Source organism: Neomonachus schauinslandi, chromosome 2 (genome assembly GCF_002201575.2).
Source record: "Neomonachus schauinslandi chromosome 2, ASM220157v2, whole genome shotgun sequence".
In the NCBI taxonomy this organism is placed as follows: domain Eukaryota; kingdom Metazoa; phylum Chordata; class Mammalia; order Carnivora; family Phocidae; genus Neomonachus; species Neomonachus schauinslandi.
This window is the reverse complement of record NC_058404.1, coordinates 120,114,373-120,135,495: the sequence shown is the minus strand read 5'-3', so window position 1 is coordinate 120,135,495 and position 21,123 is coordinate 120,114,373. Positions and strand designations below refer to the sequence as shown.

Below are 21,123 nucleotides of genomic sequence, written 5' to 3'. Positions count from 1 at the left end.
ATGTTATTCAAGGGCCAATTGTATATGGAGATTTCCCAAAGGTCTTTCTGTTATTGAATTTTAATTAAAATAAATTAAATTAAAAATTTCAAAAAAAGAGTATATCTAAATCTGGTAGAGAAAAAAATGTACAATCTCATTATGCTACTACAATACTTTATTGTTTCTTTAATAATATTTACATAGTTTTAATGTTATAATCACATTCTGATAAATCTAAGATTGTGACATAATGTGTTCAAACTTTCCATTACAAAAAAACTTTTCCATTAACTATTGTTTCAGAATTATTGAAAGGAGTAGATATTCTTTCAGGTTTGAGGTTGACAATCCAATGAGCCATACTTCTGTACAGAAGAAATATATATTTTTAAATTCAAACATATTTTGCACCCAACTGATTGGCTGATGTGTTCTATTCTTCCTAATCTCCCTTCAGTGAAACACTGTTAATTTTAAGATTTCAGAGAGAATTACAACACAGTGTGTTTGGTCATCTCTGAATAAAATGGGTAGAAGGAAAAAGCAATTGTGATTTTTAAAAATACAAGAAAGAAAAGAGAACCACTGGCAAGCATTCATAAACAAACAAGTACCCTATCTTAGTGAAACTATATGAATAATAAGGAAAAAGAAAAAAGGGGGGAAGCTTCAAATCACATCACTTACATTTCTTCATGACATTTTTCCTTTGAGAAGCTAATAATTTATACACAATATGTGAGCAGAATATTTTTACTGTGAATGGATAGCTTTCATGTTTTGAGAACATTATCTAATTAATACCTACATTTCTTTTCATGTTTTCAGTACTATTATAGATAGTAATACCACGTATTTCTAAAATCCATAAGGTCTTTCAAATAAATTACTCTATTTTCAGTTTCTGCCAATGTCTCCTGGGAGAATCACTCTGAAAGGTGAATGGACAAAGAGGATAAGGGTTGGTATTTAAATCTACAACCAAGTGTGAACCATGATTTACTTAAACTATCTTTTTTCTTCCACCACAGTGTTCACTTATGTAGTTTTATGTATATGTAAATAAGATGTTAATCATAAATCATTTTCATTAAAGTTTAGGAAACAGAAAATCACCTTTCCATGCACTTTCTCTAGCTGGCTTTTCAGAAGGACTCTTCACTGGAAATCTTTCTCCTGCTCACATCTGTGATGAGATTTCTGTGACATCTTGCTCTCATTGACTTACCTCAACACTGCTCTTTGACCCTGTGGACAGTGGGCGTGTGTGTGTGTGGGTGTGCGTGTGTGCGTGCGCGTGCGCACGCGTGACACAGAGAGAGAGAGAGGAGAGAGAGAGAGAGAGATTCTGTTCCTCTAGTGTCTGTCTGACAGACAATAACCCTGCACTTTTTTCCAAATGGTCCAGGGTTTGGAATGAAGGTACAGAGAGTAGATGTTGAAGCACGTTGAGAATCCCTTCATAAAGCAATGATTGACTGACTGGTATAGAGAAGCTATTATTCAGAAGTTAGACTATGTTTAGGCCAGTGCACATCACTCTTCTTGACTTTTTATATCTCTCAACCTTAGCATTGCTCACTTGGTGCTTTCAATACTATTTGTGCTCTAGTAGATTGCTCATTTAATTTAGTATGTATTACTGTATACTAATTCAGTCTAAATAGCAGCATACCCCGCTTTGCCAATGTAGTTTTTCTTTCTTATAAGTCTAGAAGCAGATAATGAGCAATGGGTTCCCTTCCCCTTCCACTGTTAGGTATACAGGAGGTGCTCAGCATGTATTTATTCATTGATGAGGCAGAAGGTAAGTGTCCAATTTAAGGGCTTGTTTGATCTCACTTACCCAACAATATCCTTAACTAGGTCCCATGATGTAAATAAAATAATTGGTCATATCTCTTTATATTCAGGATTTTTTTAAGTTAAGTTTTAGAGAATTCATGGACAAATATCCCAACTGCTAACCTCAGCATATATTTTTAATAGGCCAGCCTACGATGAATTTTAAAACTCTGGCCTTTGTTCGGTATTGATGTTCTGTTAGAACTGAAGAACCTGGAACAAGTCACATAACTGCACTCGACTGCACACATTACAAATTCATGTTTCAGTTACACTTTTGGAACTACTTAGCAACCTCTTTCTAAAATCCCATTAAATGCACCATAGTGGCTATTACAGAATTTTTACCCCTCTGCAAGTCTGCAAACCCAGGTTTAATGCCCTAACTCTGCAGTTCTAAACATCCTGTTAAACTCCCTCATCTCCTCTCTCTTGTTTGCCAAATTTTCCATTTTTCTCTACACATAGGGCCTTGGGATTCAGCCAGCTCTGGATTTGAATCCTGACTTCATCAAAGACCAAGTTTGCATCCCTGAACAATCTCTTTGCTTTCTCTTGGCTTCAGTTTCTTTATCTGCGGATGGAAAAAAATAATTCCTTACAGGGTGTTTTTAGGACCTGATGAAATAAATGTGAAAGTATTAAATACATAGTAGATCCACAATAAATGATATTGCATTCACCTTATTTCCTTGGATTGATTGTTGTTTATATCAATTTTAGTTCTCCCCATTAATCATACTGTCTCTTTCTTTTGCATCATTAATCCCTCCCATTATACTGACTCTTCCTTGAACAAACATGTTCAAATATACATGTATGCACATGCGCATATACACACACAGGCACACACACACTCCCAACAGCTCTGCTTTCTCTTCAGTTTGTTTTTCAATATCAGAATTAACTGATATAATTAACAGAATAATAGCTCTTCATTTCACTCTGAAGCTGCTCTGTCAAAGGCCATGAATACTCTAGCATAGATCAGACCCATTGGATTCCTCTTAGGTGTCCTTTGGCTCAGGCTTTGGCATGGGTTTCCCTGAACCTGCCATCTTCCTAAATCTCCACTGACCCCTTGTGAGTTTCTTCTCTTACCCCAACAGCTAAAGTTCTTCCTATACAATCTTTTCTTATGACTGATAAATAAGTCATTGTCTTTAACTTGGGCCTTTCCTCTGACTTAAAACTCCAGTTGCAAACTTGCAAACATCGTTATCTTTGATGTATTTGCTTCAGACATGGGCAGTCTCCAGATCCTAACAAGGGTCACACCCCTACTTGTGGTGGCTAGATTGTATTTAAAGTCTCTTGCAACCTTACGTTTTTATAATCATTTGTCTTCTAATTTCTTAGAAACCTTCCAAATGAGTTCTTTTGTTTTTCTCTGGCTTCATTAAAACCAATCAGCTTGTGTAGAACAGAATAGTCTCGAGCTGTCACTTACATGCCTGCTGATCAAAAGGAAATGCAATTTCAGTGAGTACAAAATTAATCACAAATGTTAATTGGAGCAATCAGTATTGACACCACAGCTTTAGAGAGTAGACCTCATGAAATAAACACAATGATATTATGCTTTCAGAATGAAAGTATACAAAAGCAAGTGAACTGAAATTTCATTGGGAAAATATGAGTCTTGAAAAGTCTTATCTATTAATTGGCTTTGAATTTCAGTCATTCTTGATGGTTGAGGATACAAAAAGGTGTATAATGTAATTCAGTGTAGACAGGGTATATACTTTTCTACTGGTATTATGGCATGGTTTCTAATTTATATAAAGCCCTCTCCAAGGTCAGATTACATATGAGAAAAATACAGAACCATATATATTTTTTAAAAAGAATATTCATCAAATATCATAGCTCTGTGCCAAGCAGTATGATTTCTTCATTCTTCTTATGTAGCAACACCTTCCTTGTGATATATATGGATGTGAGAAATTAAAGATTATGTCTGACTTATTTTGCCTCCAAAAATATAAAAGAAAAATAGATGGTACCAGTTGAAGACTAAATCTTGGGTTTGTTTTAAATAAATTAATCAACTTTCACTTGACCTGGGAAATCAATAGTCTCTTTAAATTTAGTTTGGCAAGTCAACTCATTGACTTATTCAACAAAATTTATTGATACCTATTAGGTATTGTTCTAAAGACTGGGAATTCAAAAACAGACCAAAACTCCTGTCATCATAGAATTTAAACTCTAATGGGAAAAAAAAGACCATAAACAGTAATTAGCATATATAATGTGTCAGATGGACATTAGTGTTTAACACATTGTGTTGGGTGGTATGTAGGGGGAGATTTGGGCGGCAAATTTGAAATGAGTAGTGGAGAAGTCCTCACTGTAAAGGCAGTCTTTGGGTAACAACTGGAAAGCTATGAAAACCATGCAGGTATCTGGAGGGAAACTGTTCCAATAAGGGAAAACCAGCACAGCAAATGCAAAGCCCTGGAGGTGGATGTGCCTGGCATGTCCATAAAAGAGGAAGTTGCCCGGTGTTACTGAAGCAGAGTAAATGAGATAGAAGGAGAATAGTAATAGGGTCAGAAAGGTCACAAAGGCCAGTATCTGTAGAGTGGTGTGGGCAACGGTAAGGATTCTGGAGAATGAAAGACATTAAGGAATTCCAAAGAGAGGTATGACAAGTTCTGATTTAACTCTCTGGCTGCTACTTTGACAAGAGACTGTACAGGGCAAGAGCAGGAGGGATACGAATGATATGTGTGTATGTACATTTACACGTGAATATATATTTCTCCTTAAAAATTAATCATAATAAAAAGTCTTTCCAAATATTGAAAAGATGGAACAGTGATTCACTGGGAGAACAGAGACATTAAGTATTTTCTAATGATGCATGAGTGCCATGATACTTTGGGAATGATTCTGGTAAATATTTTACTCTTAGTTTGTCCCAAGTATGTCTTATTAGCTGTGTGTGGAAACAAGTGTAAAGCATATTCTATATCAGACATACATTCTCTCCAAGGGGTTAGGAATGTCAGGTGAAAATCATGTAGGGGAGGAGACACACACGCAGCCTCCCGCTGGGGTGAGCGTCTTAGAGAGAAAGGGAGCTGCCAGGGGTAAAAATCAGAGCGTTTTCATCTGTCAGACATTAATGTCCACTCTCATTGACAAATCTGAAACTCAGATCCTCAATTTTAGCCTGTGGCTGAGACTTCAGCCTAAACAAGAACATCTCTGCCTTTATTAGTGTTTAATTTGCTTTTCTCTGTACTGCCGAGTCCACTTATTCAAATCTGGCTCTCACTAAAATATCAGTAAGCCAATTAATCCATTTCCTTAATGAGAACTCTCTATTACAAGAATGGTTACTGCATAGATTTATATTGAATCTATCAATCTTGCATTTGGTGGGGAGAATGCCAATTATCCGAGCAATCTGGTTCATTACCGCAGTATTGGACCGCATTGCTGAACAAGCCTGCAGTCGTGGGAGTGGGGAGGGCTTGGAGTTGATTGTTTGTTGAAGACCTATTACATATGTGGTTGGGCTAGAAGCTCTATGCACATTTCCCTGTTACGTGTTCTCCACTACTCTCTGAGGGACTGCTACTTTTTATTTTACGTATTTTGGGAAACAGAGGCTCATAATTTGCAGAGTCAGTGAAATTTGGATCCAGAATCTTCATTAGATGGCTTCCAAAAGAGATGGCTAGCCATAAAAATAAGAACCTACTAACTTTAGGGTCTCACTATGTGAATTCTGTAATGATTAGAATGGTTCTTCCCAATTTTAGCATAGACTATAAAAGTGGAAGAGAAAGGGAATGGATTTTGTATCAGCACAAAGGGAGCCAGAATGATCTAAATTTTAATAATAAATACTGAGCGAGCCAGGTCCTCACCTCCAATCTGCTTATGCTCTGTGCCCTTGGCATTCCAACCTTATACCCATATAATGCTTCTATATATAGAAGCATTATATGGGTATATATTATTAATATATAATATATACCCATATATATTATATTATATTATATATATATATATTATATTATATTATATATACCCATATATAGAATATAATATATATATTATATATAATATATATATATAATATATATTCTATATATTATATTATATTCCCATATAATGTGACCTCATTGTTATATTGTTATCATTATAAACACTCCCCCATATTTATTGAGCATTCATTCTGTATCTGACATAATAGGATTGTTAGAGGAGGGAAGGAGAACAGAGAAAACTCTGTACTTTTGTTTTTCTCTGAAATCCACTTCATTAAATATCAGAATGTTATAAGTTTCAAATTATGTATATGAAAGGCCTTTGGAATTTATAAAGCTTATCATGATTTTTAAACTTCCCCATGAACATAATTTAATATTTCAATCAGTTTGTGAGTTATTTTAATACTTAGCATTTTATAGTTTTAAAAATTACATTACATATATGACACATGAATAGTCCATAGTATGATTTTTTTTCTTTCCTGTTTAAGATATCACTCCTGAAGTAAATGCAGCAAATAATATTCATCAAATTTCCTTTTAAACAGGTTATACTGTAACATTCCCTCAAACAGAGAATGAATATGTTTATTATGTTTTATTTTAGTCTGTCTTCTACTTAGTAAGTCAATAGAGGTTTTCAGTTCCCAGAAAAACTTAAATGGTCATAATCTGTGTAGTAGAGATTGGCATTTAGCAACATTAAGCCAATGCTGTTAGCCCTTCCTGGTGCTTATATTCTAATTAGTTGTGGAGAGATAGTAGATGAATAAACAAACAAGGTAATTTCAGAAGGTGATATATGCTATGAATATTTTTAATTAAATAAATAAAATTCAATTTAAATCTAGTTATAAAAAATGGAAATTTGTCACATTATGCTTAATATCATATGTGTTATATAGACCTCCACTGAATACTAGATCATGATTATCTTCATAATATAATCATGTGTTAATATAATTCATGTATTAACAAATTCAAGCCTGGAATCTATTTCCTTTATCACACTCTCAGTTTGGTAACAGTACATCAGAGTTTATAATTACATATTAATGTATGTGGATATGTGTTTAATATCTGTCCCACAGAACTGCAAATTCCACAAAAGCATACGTTTGTTCACCAGTGTATCTGCCATACCCACACAGTGGTTGTCTCAGTAGATGCTCTCACACACACATACATACCTATATGTACATTTTATGTATTTGTTCCATAAAAAAGAATTGTTTCTACAAATATTAAGAATGTACTTTATGCTGGATATTAATATTTACAGTAATACAAGACAGACAAGTCATTCCTCTCATGAGCTCACATTTAAATGGAGGAATAAAGAATAAGTATTCTTTATTATCTGTCCTTCAGAATTCTACCATAAACTTTGCCCCCTATATCCAATCTCCAACAGTTAAGTACTTTGGAAAAAAGAACAGGTTAGTGTAAGAATCAGTAATAACAAAATAAGCAAAATGTTAGACAGAATTTGCTATGTACTGATAGACGTTTTACTGCTTTATGATAAAAGCTATGTTTTATTACCCCCATTTCACAGATAAAGGAATGTAGCATAGAGTGATTAAGTGACTGCCCAAAGTCACAGAGCTAGCAAGCGGTAGAGCTGAGGTTTGGAATTCAGGCAGGGTAGCTCTAGCTTGTGTGCTTTAACACTGCACTAGACTATATCTCAATACTTCAGAAAGGCACACATAACCTTTTTTTAGTGTTTTCTCTATCAGCTTATCCCACTATAAATCTGACAGAAGACCTTTCTGCATAAAATTATTGTAGTACATTACATACAATTCAATGCAAATGGAAGTCTTGGTCCAAATTCAGTTTCACCTGTGCTCCATGCAGATGGACTAAAAGCACCTTTAAAAATACAGAAAAAGAGAAGACCAAATTCTAGTTTTAAGAGGTCAAATTAGCTAATGGCCTTTTTATCACTATAGTTTTATCACTATAGTTTTACTGACTCTCAAGAGTATTTGATGGTTACTTTTATGTTGACCTGACTGGACAATGGGTTGCCTGGATATTTGATCAAATATCAAGTCGGTTGTCTGCAAGGGTGTTTTGGATGAGATTAACATTTGAATCGACAGACTGAGTAAAGCCTATTGCTCTTTTTAATGAGTGTGGGCCTCATCCAATCTGTTGAAGTCCTGAACAGAACAAAAAGACTAAATCTCCTTTAAACTGGGACTTCGGCTTTTTCCTGCCTTTGAACTCAGACTGAGACATCAGTCCTTTCTGAGTCTTAAGCCTGCTGGCCTTTGCACTGGAGCTACACCATTGGCTCTCCTGGGTTTCCAACTTGCTGACTCGCCCTGCAGATCTTGGGGCTTTCCAGAACTGTGAGCCAGTTCTGTATAATAATTATCTGCCTATATATATATATATATATATATATATATATATGTATATATGTATATATGTATATATATGTATATACATATATGTATATATACATATATATATATATATATACACACACACACACACACACACATCATGTTGTTGGTTTTGTTTCTTTTGGAGAACCTTGACTAATACAAGTATTCATTTTATTTTAAATTTCTTTCTATGATTTATTTTTTTTTCTCAATCACTCAATGGTACAAATCAAGATGAGGCAATAATGTGAGTGCTAGATTAATCCTGTCGTGTTGCTGTTTGCTACTGGGGATGAAACCAGTTATTGAGTCTTTCTCGTGAGGAGAGAGAGCTGGAGTGCCAGAGATGAAGCAAGAGATACACAGAGCCCCAGAAGGCAGAAAGACAAAAGCAGACAGATGGGCCTCAGACGAAGCAATAAAAATCCATAACAGTTCAGGAGAAGGTAACTAAAATTGTTCTAGGGAAATATCATGAGAATCAGTTAAAATGTTTCCTTAAAAGAAAATGCAATCTTCGTATTGGTTTTCACGTAACTCCTAGAAGGTGTTTGGGTACATAGGCAAGCATACTTTGGTGCCTGAAGAGTCTTACTGTCAATAGGTGGATGAAGAATGGGCCTGAACAAAATGCTAGTAGACCTCCCTTAAGAAATACTAGCAAAAGGGGGTGCCTGGGTGGCTCAGTAGGTTAAGCATCCAACTCTTGATTTCTGCTCAGGCCATGATCTCAGGGTTGCGAGATCAACCTCCATGCTCAGCAGGAGGTCTGCTTGAGATTCTCTCTCTCTCCTTTTCCCTCTGCCCCTCACCCCACTTACATGCTCTCTCTCTGTCTCTCTCTCTCAAATAAATAAATGAAATCTTTAAAAAAGAAGAAATACTAGCAAAAGATTTCAGGTAATCACACTATAACCTCAGTAAACATAGAATTCAGCTTTTTTCCATATTCTCTCTGATTTCCTTAACCCTTTGACAAGTAGATATGTTAAACAGAATTTAAATATTGGCCATATTATATGTTTCTATAAGTGTGTGACTATGTCTGTATAGATAATCCCTGACTTATGATGGTTTGACTTAGAGTGATTCAATTTAATGATTTTTTGACTTTACAGTGATGAGAAAGTGATATGCATTCAGTAGAAAGCATATTTCAAATTTTGAATTTGGATCTTTTCCCGGGCTAGCAATATGCAGTACAATACTCTCCCATGATGCTGGTGTCAGGGAGCAAGAATCCCTGTCCCCTTCAAGGGTTCTTCTAGCTGGACTAAGAGTCCAGTTGACCTGAGACAGATTAACGGGAGAAAATCAGATTTAACAGTATACATATGGGAAATCCACACAGCCATGGGAATTCCAGAGACAGTCAGACAAAATGAGGTATACATGTCATTCTGAACTAAAGGAAAGGGGGTAAGAGTCTGGGATTTCATAAGAAAGAAATGCACTTTGCAGGGTAATAAGAAGAGCAGATGTTTGGTAATTAGATGTTTGCCATGCCATACACATTCAGATCATTCAGATAAAATTTATCTCTGTTAATAACCCTTATTCTGGGAAAGACTCCCAATTTAGATTTTTCTATGTAATCAAGGGAGGGACAGATTTTCCCTTGAGCCCACAGGGTCTCAGTTGCCTTTGGCTCAAAATAATCCACATGCCAAATTGGTGCATTCTGCGGGGACCTGTCCTGAACCCCTTTACTGGGTAGTGGCAGTAAACCATAGCTCCCAGTCAGCTGTGCCATGACAAGCATGAACAACCAACACACTTAAAACAATTCTGTGCCCGTGTAGCCATTCCAATTTTTCACTTTTAGTATAATATTCAATGTTTCATGAGATGAATTCAACACTTAGTATGAAATAGGCTTTGTGTTAGATGATTTTGCCCAATTGTAGGCTAATGCAACTGTTCTGAGCATGTGTAAAGTAGGCTAGGCTAAGCTAAAATGTTTGGTAGTTTAAGTAGACTGAATGCATTTCTGACCTATGATCTTTTAAACTTATGATGGGTTTATGGGATGTAACCCCATCATAAGTCAAGGAAGATCTGTATGTATGTTTGATAAAAGATAAACTGAGGCATAGTAAACATTTTAATAGTTTATTTGAGCAAAATTTATTGGAATCAGGCAGTGCCAAACCAGAAGTGGTTAGGAGCACTCCACTGACAGGAGCTGGGGGAGAGATTTTATAGAGAAAAGTGAGAGCCGAGCAAGGAAATTATTGATTGGCTGTAGCCTAAAGTTTAGTCAGCTGTTTGTTATTCGTTGTCCATGGGTTTTGATTTTGTACTCTTGAGGCATTTACAGACTTAGATTTTGGTTTGCCACAAGTAGACCACCATGACAGGAGAGCCACTTCAGTCTAATGGCACCCTTGTTTAATTCATTTAATTTACGTGTTCATAAAATTTCTCTCAGTTCCACTGACTTGAAGTCAGAATTTGGACTTTCCTAAGGGGACTTTTTTATGGTTTCAGATTAGTTGTTCTACAGTAATTCCATTTTCTTAAATATTTATAAATTAAATACTATAATAAATTGTAGTATGTCAGAAAGCGGAGGGCACCATTTTGTGAGGCCCAACTGTCACCACAGAGCACAGCTTAAACAGCTTCTGAAAATAAAACTGAAGATGAAACTATAGCTGATGTTGTAATGCGTATCATCCACTAAGTGGCTGTTTCCTACGTTAATGAGATATCTTTCTTCTGTGTCAGTAACATTTTCGCACTTCTGAAAAAAGAAATAAGGTGAGACCACCCATTCTTCTGGGAAATATGTACATCTCCTAGAGGAGATAAAACATTTTGAAATAGAGTTAAGCCTATCCCTCAAACATAGATGAGAGGCAGAACAATAGATTTTGCGAATGGGCAAAAATTACAGGATAAGACTAAATATGAAGTTATGTGATAAGAATCATCATTAAAATGGACCTAGTAAAGATGTTTATATAGGGCTGTCTGATATTATTGTACTCTTTTTTCTGTGATTTTGAAATAGCCTATGCTGTGGAGATACCATAATATCATCTGTAGACTGTACCCTGAAAAATATTCTTGCCTCTCCCGATATATGGTATAAATTAGTTACATCAAAAACCCTGTTTCCCTTGAAATGCAAGCACGAGTTCTAGACACACAAATGTCATGAATCATTGGCAAGGGGTGATTGTGAAATTTATCAAAAACAATGGCCCATGGTGGGACTAGGGCTATAGAAAGGGAGATTATTTGGAGAAACTAATGGACACAAGATTTAAGAATTTTATTTATGTTGGAGTAACAGTAGTATATTCAATGATCAGAGAAGAAAGGGGAAAAAAAGTAAGAAAAGTAAGAAAAAAACCAAAAAGTTTAAGCATGAGAGTCCCCACGAAGAGTAATTTCTTTTGCAGAGAAAACAAGTCATTGAAAGAAAAGCATATTGAAGAGGTGCAAGGTTTTATATGGCTGTAAGCATTGGCACTTTTGACCTAATACAAAAGGCTATCATATCTGTACCTTAATAAGAAAGGTGAGTGTTTCTCAGTGTTTTCCCAGCAGTTCTCACTGCGATGTTGCAGCCTCTTCACAAGTATATCATCATATTTTGATCCACATGTATTTTAAAAAATAACAGCATATCTAATGTTATAGTGATGACTGTCAAAAAGAATAGTGAGCTAGGTAGCACAATGTAACATAGAGACAGAAACAGCTTATTGCAAAAATAAGAGTGAAAGAAGTAACATCAAGTATGTAGCAAGAGAAGGTCACGTATTTATTGAAAGGGTGACAATTCTGCCTTCCAAGTTTAGTGGAAAGTGTCCAGGACAGAAAACAATTCTACTCAGACCTCATGACAGTGCTGAAAGGCTACCAAATGGATGGTATCATGACTGTGGACTTTTATAAACTCTGCGAGACACTGACACTCAGCAGTCAGGATTCTCTTGTAATTATTGCTGGCTTGTTTAGAGTGATTTGAGTCTTTTCATCCATTCTAGTTGGCTGCCAAAAAGCTGGTATTTCACAGTTTGTCTCACTGCAGCCACATAAATACTGTGAACTCTGCCTTAGGGCCTGGATACCACCAGCAAGCTGCCCAGTATAAATGTGAAGCCAAGAGCCAAAAGCAGAGGAATGGGCATGGGGCGTGGGATTGCTTATTGGCAGAAAGAAGGCCAACCATGTATTAGCATTAACTAAGGTAAAGCTTCCAGACTGAATTATAAAAGCCTTCGTTAGCAGTTTAAAGGGTATATGCTAAGCCTTTTGAAACAGTTTTGTATTCAACAAATGAGACTGTGGCCCTACAACTTCCTTTTAGAATGGGTCATTCAGTATCTCTTTACTCAGTAGTAACTGGATGAGTAGGCTGAGGTGTATATGTGATATGCTTACAGGCTGCAACAAGGAGGAGTAAAGGGAAAATGATTTAATGGCTGTTATCTTTGAAGGAAATGAAAATTTTAAGCAGTGAAAGCTTCCACCACATGTATCCCAAGTAAATTCTAGAAATCAGAACTACCCCTTTTGTTTCATGTTTATGAAGAGACCTTCAGATGTTGTTTCTGTCAAAACAAGACAATCACCCATCAAAAACCAATGATGTATTGTATGGTGACTAACATAACATAATAAAATTAAAAAAAAAAAAAAAGACAATCAAAGGTTGGTGTAGCCAGTGACCTTATGGCCATAGCTTATAAACAACCAAAACCAAAACAAAACCACTGGCTCACCTTCAGACTCTTAGAACAGTTCATCCCTGCATTAATGATTCCATTTGTGGTACCATAACAGGCTCTCTTGTGCTGTACTGATATTAGAATGCCATTTTCAAACAACTTTGCTAGGTCACCTCTTCTAAAGTATATACATATTTGCCAATACCATAGTTCTTCATTACATTCTTATTTTATGGGCAGTGTTTACCCACCTTTTTTCATAATCAGGACCATGGCTAATTCCCTCTCTTTCTTCTGGAACTTACTGAAATGTCATCTCAATGAGGTCTACTCTGACCCTCTGCTTGAACTGCCAACCCCAATCCCTCCTTCACCTGGCGTTCCAGTTCACCTTTATGTTGCTCAACTTTTCTTTTTTTCTGTAACACTTACCACTTTCTGAAATACTACATAGCAGTATTAATTGTCTGCCCCCACCCTACCTGAGAAGATACGTATTATGAGGACGGGGATCTTTGTTTTGTTTTTATGGCATGAAAAATCTAAAGTTGAAGAAAGCAGAGCACTTAAATTAACATATTAAAATTGAACACCCACGCTAAAATTCTAAAAGCAAAGCAATGAATAACTTATAAGAAAAGTTCTTAAGGAGTCAATCAGGAAAACATCTGGGTCAGAAAATTGCCTTGTGAATGTAAATTAAAATATAAATCTTGCTGTGGTCTGTTAATTTTCTGGAAAATACATTTGGTTCATTAGTGGGGCACTGGGACTACTCATTAGCTGAGTAGAGAGAAATATCAATACCTTAGCCCAATGCCCATAATCTATTTTTTGAGAAGATATCTATTTTAATTTTTGAAATTTATCAAGACAAAAGGGTAAGAGGAAAAAGGGCTCTGCCTTGAATTCAACACATTCAATTTATCATCAAATGCCATTGAAAATACTATATAACATCATAATTGATAGAACCTGTCATATTTCCCTCAAGTAATTAGTTTAAGGAGGCCTTTAGGGAATATATGAAACATGGATCAAACCCTGTCACTACAGTCATACTAAAAGGTTCAGTCACCAGGAAAAACAAACAAACAAACAACCCTGACAACACATATATCAGGCACAATTAAGTGAATGGTATAGAGCCCTTGGGGAACATCCATCCATAACAGCCATTTCCTGCATTGAGTAATGACTAATCATACTGTATTCCAAAGCTGGTCCTTAAGACCTTTGCGTGCAGAGTAGGAATGTGTTCTCAGTTATACCCTCATTTTTTCTAAAATTATACACAGCATCTTATAGTCAGTCCTCAAATTATTTTATTATTTTATTTTTTTAAGATTTTATTTATTTATTTGACAGAGAGAGAGATAGCGAGAGACAGAGAGAGAGCACGAGCAGGGGGAGCAGCAGAGGCAGAGGGAGAAGTAGGCTCCCCACTGAGCAGGGAGCCCAATGTGGGGCTCGATCCCAGCACCTAGGATCATGACCTGAGCCGAAGGCAGATGCTTAACTGACTGAGCCACCTAGGTGCCCTCAAAATATTTTAAACTATATTCAGTCAAAACTCATCTCTCCCTACTTCCAGGAATAACATGGCCTGAGTTTCTTCATCCCATGTTCCTAAAATCACAGGCCAAGCAAGTAAATAGTAATTACCGGCTCTCTCTACATGAGATGTATCCTTTCCTGAAATATTATCTAACTGAACACTGATATCACTGAAATCCTAATCTTTTGCTGAAATCCCCATTCTCTCAATATTTTGAATTTATATCATTTTTATTGGCTTGACAAGAGTAACTTTCCTTCCCAAATGGGTTCTGCAAGGGCCTCTGTCCCTACCTGTAACTTCTATACCTGCTGCCTTCTAAATTTTACAGCATTCTTTTGTGAGATAAAGCATTGTCATTTGGGTTCTGTGGCAGGTAAACCTTATAGTAATCCTAAAAAGCTACTTCTGACTACCTATTATAAGATAGCCTAAAATGTGATATTAATTTCTTGAACTACATTCATTTTTCCTTACTAGTTGTGGTAGGGTAATTACCACTAAATATAGCAACGGACAAATTTTTATGGCATAATACAGTATGTAACACATATCACATATTCAACATAGGTTGGCAGGGTTTGGAGAGAGGTATCCATCCTACACAATAACACAGAAATTTAGGCTAATGTGTGCTACACCGTCTAATACCAGCAGTACATGGAAACTTGACTTCTGACGTCCCAATCTCAGGAGAACAGAGAGGTGGAGGATTAGAGACCTGGGCTCTTTGCTTCTGCTAGAAGTGACTGACCTCACTTCCTTTCACAAATCATCGGCCAAAACAGTCACATGGCCCCAACCTAACTACAAGGAATTTTGAGAAATGTAGTGGAATGCATGGAATATTTGGTAAGAACTCTTTGCCACACGTTTCGCACATCAGCTATCGGCACTAACTTAGAATAGATCAAACTTCAAACCATGTAATTTCAAGAAAAATACATTTTAATGTGTCCAGATATTCTGAAGGCATAAGAATATATAAAATAGAATTCATCAATAAGAAAGTAATTTTCAAGAATAACACTAAAATCACAAAATTGATCTCCTCTGACAAGCTAGCTTCTTTGATGCTACTCATAAGTCTTCTAAATGACACAATTAACTTGAGCAAGAGTGAATTCAACTAGTACTTTCCTTCTTGACCATTGGGTGAGTCCATAAAACAAGCTACATAGAGCTTGTTCATCTGTTGTCAATTTGCTTCAATTTGTTTCTTTGATTATTGCCCCTAAGAGATGTGTTCTTTCAGTTTCCCTCCCCTGCGCATCATTATGAAGCATTCACATAGTTCTCTAGATAAATGAATGTAATTAGAATGACTAATGTTCCGTATATTAAAAATTGCAATGGCAAGGACTTTTCACTTTTCTAGGTAGAAAAAAAGTGATATATAAAGTTATTTTATTTAGTTTTTTAAAAAATAAACTTTATATTTAAGAATACTTTTAGATTTAAAGACAAGTTGTAAAGATAGTAGAGTTCCCCTATACTCCCCACCCAGTTGTATTCTCTATTAACATTCTACATTATTATAGTATATTTGTCCCAATTAATAAACCAATACTGATATATTACCATTAATATACTTTATTCGAACTTTTATATTTCCTTAGTTTATACCTAATGTTAATTTTCTGTTACACAGTCCCATGCAGGATACTACATTGCATTTAGTTGTCATGTCTCCTTAGGCTCCTCTTGGCTACTACAGCTTCTCAAACTTCCCTTGTTTTTGATAACTTCTCTGTGAAAGAGAACTGGTCAGGTATTTTGTAGAATGCCCCTCAAGAGGGACTTGTCTAATGTTTCTCTCATTATTAGACTGAGGTTATGGGTTTGGGAGAGGAAGACCACAGAGGTGGAGTACCAGTCTCATCACATCACTCCAAGTCAACAGAACAGACTGTCAGCGGGGCTCACTACTGCTGTCATCCTTGTACGCATGGCTGGGGCAGTGTTCCTTAGGTTTTACCACTGTAAGGGTGTTTCCCTACCCCCACTTCATGCTGTCCTCCTTGAAAGGACATCACTACGCACAACCTCCACTTAAGGGGTGGGGATTTATGTCTCACTTCTTTTTTCAAACCCTAATCCTGGCCAAAGCCTCCCACCCCAGTCGATCATAGTGTGGTGGCAGCTCACCTCCAGGGAATGGCCAGGTTTCTATGCCCTGCTTCCCTGAGAGGTACATAAGTGTGCAGAATTCTTCTGCACAGGATAATTGCCTATTCTACCTCCATTTACTTATTTTTATGCAATCATTTATTTATATCAGAATGGACTTGTAGATGTTTATTTTGTATTTTGAGTTATAGCCCAATACTATGTTACTTTGTTGCCCAAATTATTCTAGCTTTGGCCATTAGGAGCTGTTTCAGTTGGTTTCTTTGTCGCTTTGATGAACCCATCATTATGGGTTTCTTTTTTTATACTTTTTTACTTTTTGGCACTATAGTTTGTATAATGTCTTCTATATTTCCCACCCCTGACCTAGTATCAGCCATTTCTCAAGGAGCTCTGGTTCCTTTTGTTGGAGAATGGTATTAGAAATCAAGATTTGAGAACAATCCATTGCTACTGGGTTAGCATTCCTTCTAAGCCCTGTTAGCTGACAAAGCAAAGAAAGCTAGGAGTTTTTTACTCGGTTTTGACTGAGGTCACCCTCAGGTTTACTGGGATTCCCAACAATCCTAGTCTGGAATAAAAGATTTTTCCTTCTTATCTGAATTACTTTGACAGTTGTGGAAACCTGCAAGAGGATAAGAAGAACTTCCAGTTCTGAAAAATAAATGTGGAAGTCTTGTCCTGGAGGAGAGTGTCCTCCGTTTATTAGAAGTGTAAGGTGGGACTATGTATAAAGCCAGTATTAAAACTGTGAAAAGTGTGATAACTGTATGTATATATACTATATAATATATACTTATATATATTTGATAAAAGTGATAGTTAAAGGTTTGCTTTTGAATAAAAGTAGGGAGGTTTGAATTTATTCCAAAGTTTTCACTTTAACAATTGAATTAGTACTGCTATTATTTCCCCCGCATTTCTTTGGAGTTGTTATTGCTCCTTATATTTTTGTGTTATTTTTGCTGACCCTCCTGATAGCCACTGGTGTAGGGTGGCTGAGACTCCTAAGCCGTGAAATGGAACAGTAGACTGTGGTTTTTACTGTACCATGTTGAGCCTCTCCAGTAATTGGACTTCATGTGAGAGTGAGAGCAATACTTATTTATATCAGGAGGTAAGCCCAAGAACCAAAAGAGGGATCAGGAAGAGTGAACACTGATGTGCCAGTCAGCAGGGCTGAAACATCTGGGTGCCTACCAGCCTCAGCATCTTCATTTTTCCGCTGTTACTAAGACTGGCAACCAGGGACTTATTCAGCCTTAATTGATTCTGCAGCTGCATCACCCAAAGTCATTCCATAAAATTTCTCTGACTCCACAGCCACAGAGCCCCTTCTTAATGCACCCTGAAAGTTCTGTGCCATCAGACAAGCCTTTTCATCCCCATAGTGAGAAAACCTCTAATAAGCCACGCAGGAAGGTGGGCATCCCTAGCCTCTTCTTTCTCAGAGAGCTCAAGAGGCCCGGATTTCTCTGTAGACTGTTATGTGCTGAGGGTTGAGCTAGAAAGCTAGAAGTGAGAAAATAACATAAGTAAGTAAAACAACCGCGCGCGCATCTCAACCTTGCTCTCTTACAGAAAATAAATAAATGTGCAAGCCAAAAGGAATTTTGAAATTGTTTCAGGTCTTACAGTCAAGTGACTATACAGAAAAGAAGTTGAGCTCTTTCTTAAAAAAAAATCGGAGTCTTAAACAATTTATAGTTCTCATTTTTCTAATCCCATAATTTAAGTGTCAATTTACAACCAGACTTTGTAGCTAATTCTGTGCATAGACACAGGAGATAAAATGCTGAGAGGTAAAAGAAGGAAAAAGTAGAAAAATAGAAAAGTTTCATTTTTAAGCATTTGAGATGCTATGTCTATTAAAAATAAAATAAATTCTTTCATTCAACAAATCTTTATTGAACATCAGTCAGGGTGCTAGGTGCTATGGCAGACCTTAAGGATATAAATATTAATGAGATGGACTCTGCCTTGAATTATATGACAATCTGGTGTGATTATAGTAAGTGTCGTGAATAAGTATATCATCTAAACACTCAGAAGTTAATAAATAGATTATCCAAACACTCAGCCTCTAAGTTGAGTTCCAATGAACCAAGTAGGAGTAGCCAAGAGAAGAAGTAAAGAATGGACATTCTAGGCATAAGGAGTAGGATGAGCAGAGGCTGGAAGTGAGAGAGAATATGATTTATTTATTTGAAAAACTGCAAGTGCCTTTAATAGTGTTAAAATAAATATTTGGCATGTGACAGGAGAATTTTCAAGAAATCAGACTAGAAAAGTGAGCTTGAATCAGTCATATTATCAAATTAATACTTAGTCCTCGGGACAATGGAGAATATTAAAGGGGTTTGGACAGGAGAGTGATATGATAGTAACCAAGATTTAGAAAGAACATTCTGGCCACAGGGTGGAGAATACACATCAGATGCAAAGGGACCCATCAGAGGAATGGGGATGGGGGAGCCCAGTGGAGATAGTGACAGAGGGGAAGACAGAAAGTGGTCCAACCAGGAAGGCACTGAGGTGACAGGACAGGATGACAGGTCATGCTGGCTGTGTTGGTATGAGGACTGAGGGGGCAGGAAGTTTCCGGCTTAAATTTCTGAGTAAGTGGTGGGGCTTTTAGCTGGTACAGGGAATAAAGGGAAAAGAGGAGATCTGAGAGGGAGATAGGAGCTCGGAGGGAGCAGGCACAGGCTGTGCTGCAGGGCGTGTCTTATACTCAAATGTAGGTGCCCGTAGAACGTCTGACCCATAGATCTAGCTTTCAGGAAAAGGGTCCAGACTACAGACAGTGGTGTAGTGGAGACCGGGGCAATGGGAAAAGAGACCTTAACAGAACATTTTTTAAAAAGGAATAGTAGTAGGGAAAACATAAACTATCTCACAGCATAGTGATTAAACGCTCAAGCTCTCTCCTACCTAGTTTTCTGGTCTTATTTTCTATTTTGTAGTTGTTATTTTTGAGAAAGTTACCCGATTTCCTTAGGCTTTCGTGTCCTCTGTAAAATAAGGATAATAGCTAAGAGGATTGCATAAATTAATATGTGTGATTTGCTTTAAATAGTGCCTGGCATGTGTAGATAACCAGTAAATGTATGTGTGTGTGTGTGTGTGTGTGTGTGTGTACACATGCACGTGTGTGCATAGACCTTAACTTATTTGAGACTTCTTAATATACTGGTTTTCTTTATAGTCAATGTGTCAGCCAGTGAATTTTAGAATATGGCATATTGGTAAAAACTGTATGGGAAGCATAAAACACGGTGCTTTCCAACAAATTCACTATTTACAAGGGTTGCAAAAGAGTAAAACGGCAGGGGATAATGATACATTTTCCCTATTCTCCCCTCTGTCCCTCAGCTTCATCATGTTGGACTTCCCTTGGCTCTTCCATTGCCATGATGACCCCTTCCTTGGGGGAAGGGCCTTAGGACTTTTGTACCTGTTTCCTAAGACTTTGAAAACCCTTGACACTTGGCCAGCTTCCACCATCCATACGTCAGCTAAAGCATCCCTTTCTCTGACTCTAGACTAAATTAGAGCCCCTATTATGTTTCCCATAGCCCCTAATTCTTCCTCAAATCATTTTATTCAAGTTATTCAAGAATTCTAGAGACAGAAAAAAAACCTGTGCGCATGAGAGTGACCAGAAAGAAGCCAGTGTGGGCAAAAAAATGAAAGCATTTCAAATGGATGGCAGTACTCAGGTCCCAGATATTTTCTAAAAAAAAAAAAAGTTTCAGATGTTGCAGTTTTCTAAAAGGTTTGGCAAACTCATAGATGGAAAGAAGCTTGTAAATCCTTTCTAAAGAGTGTGGCAAATTTGTCGATGGAAAATTCTCAGAAGGCTGCTTTATTATACCTCTCCTCCAGCTTTTGGGGTGAGGGGTTGTGCTGTGGATATATGGACTAATGGCCTTTCTCAAGTAATTAAATCAAAAAAACTTTTGGAAAATTTAAATAAGTATGGTGTTATGATGGATCATGACTAAGCTTGCTTTGTTCATAGTTTTAAATGATTTTTATTATGGCCAAATGGATTTAACTTGAGTTGACAATGGAAAAGCCATGTCTGCCACTGATAATTTTTAATTTTTTTCCTCTATCATTGTGCGGATTATTACTACAAACTTCCCTGTGTCTTGGGGATGACAGGGGCAAGTATTTTTGCATCCCTGCTATGTCTCAGGTGCTGTGTCATGCACTATGTATATGCCATTTTATTCACTGTTCAAAACAACTTGAATGAGGTATTATTGTGTCAATATTACAGACACATCTTTGCTTAAATAGTATAGCATTTATACTGAAAGCTTAATTCTTTCAAGTCAAAAAGGATTTGATGAGCCATGAATCAACAAACTTCATGAATTAACAACAAAAAAAAACCCTAGAAATATAATACCAGACTGAGTTATGTGGTCTAAATGTTCCTGCTCAACTCAGAAGAAGACTTTGTATCAGTATTTTTTAGTGCTATTTTTCATTTTTTGAGG

At 36.6% G+C, this 21,123-nt stretch overlaps 1 protein-coding gene across 1 annotated transcript in view; it reads left to right on the top strand.

Annotated features, from left to right (window-relative positions):
- The window catches only part of BANK1 (B cell scaffold protein with ankyrin repeats 1), a 270,561-nt gene that overhangs the window by 118,353 nt on the left and 131,085 nt on the right, over window positions 1-21,123 (top strand).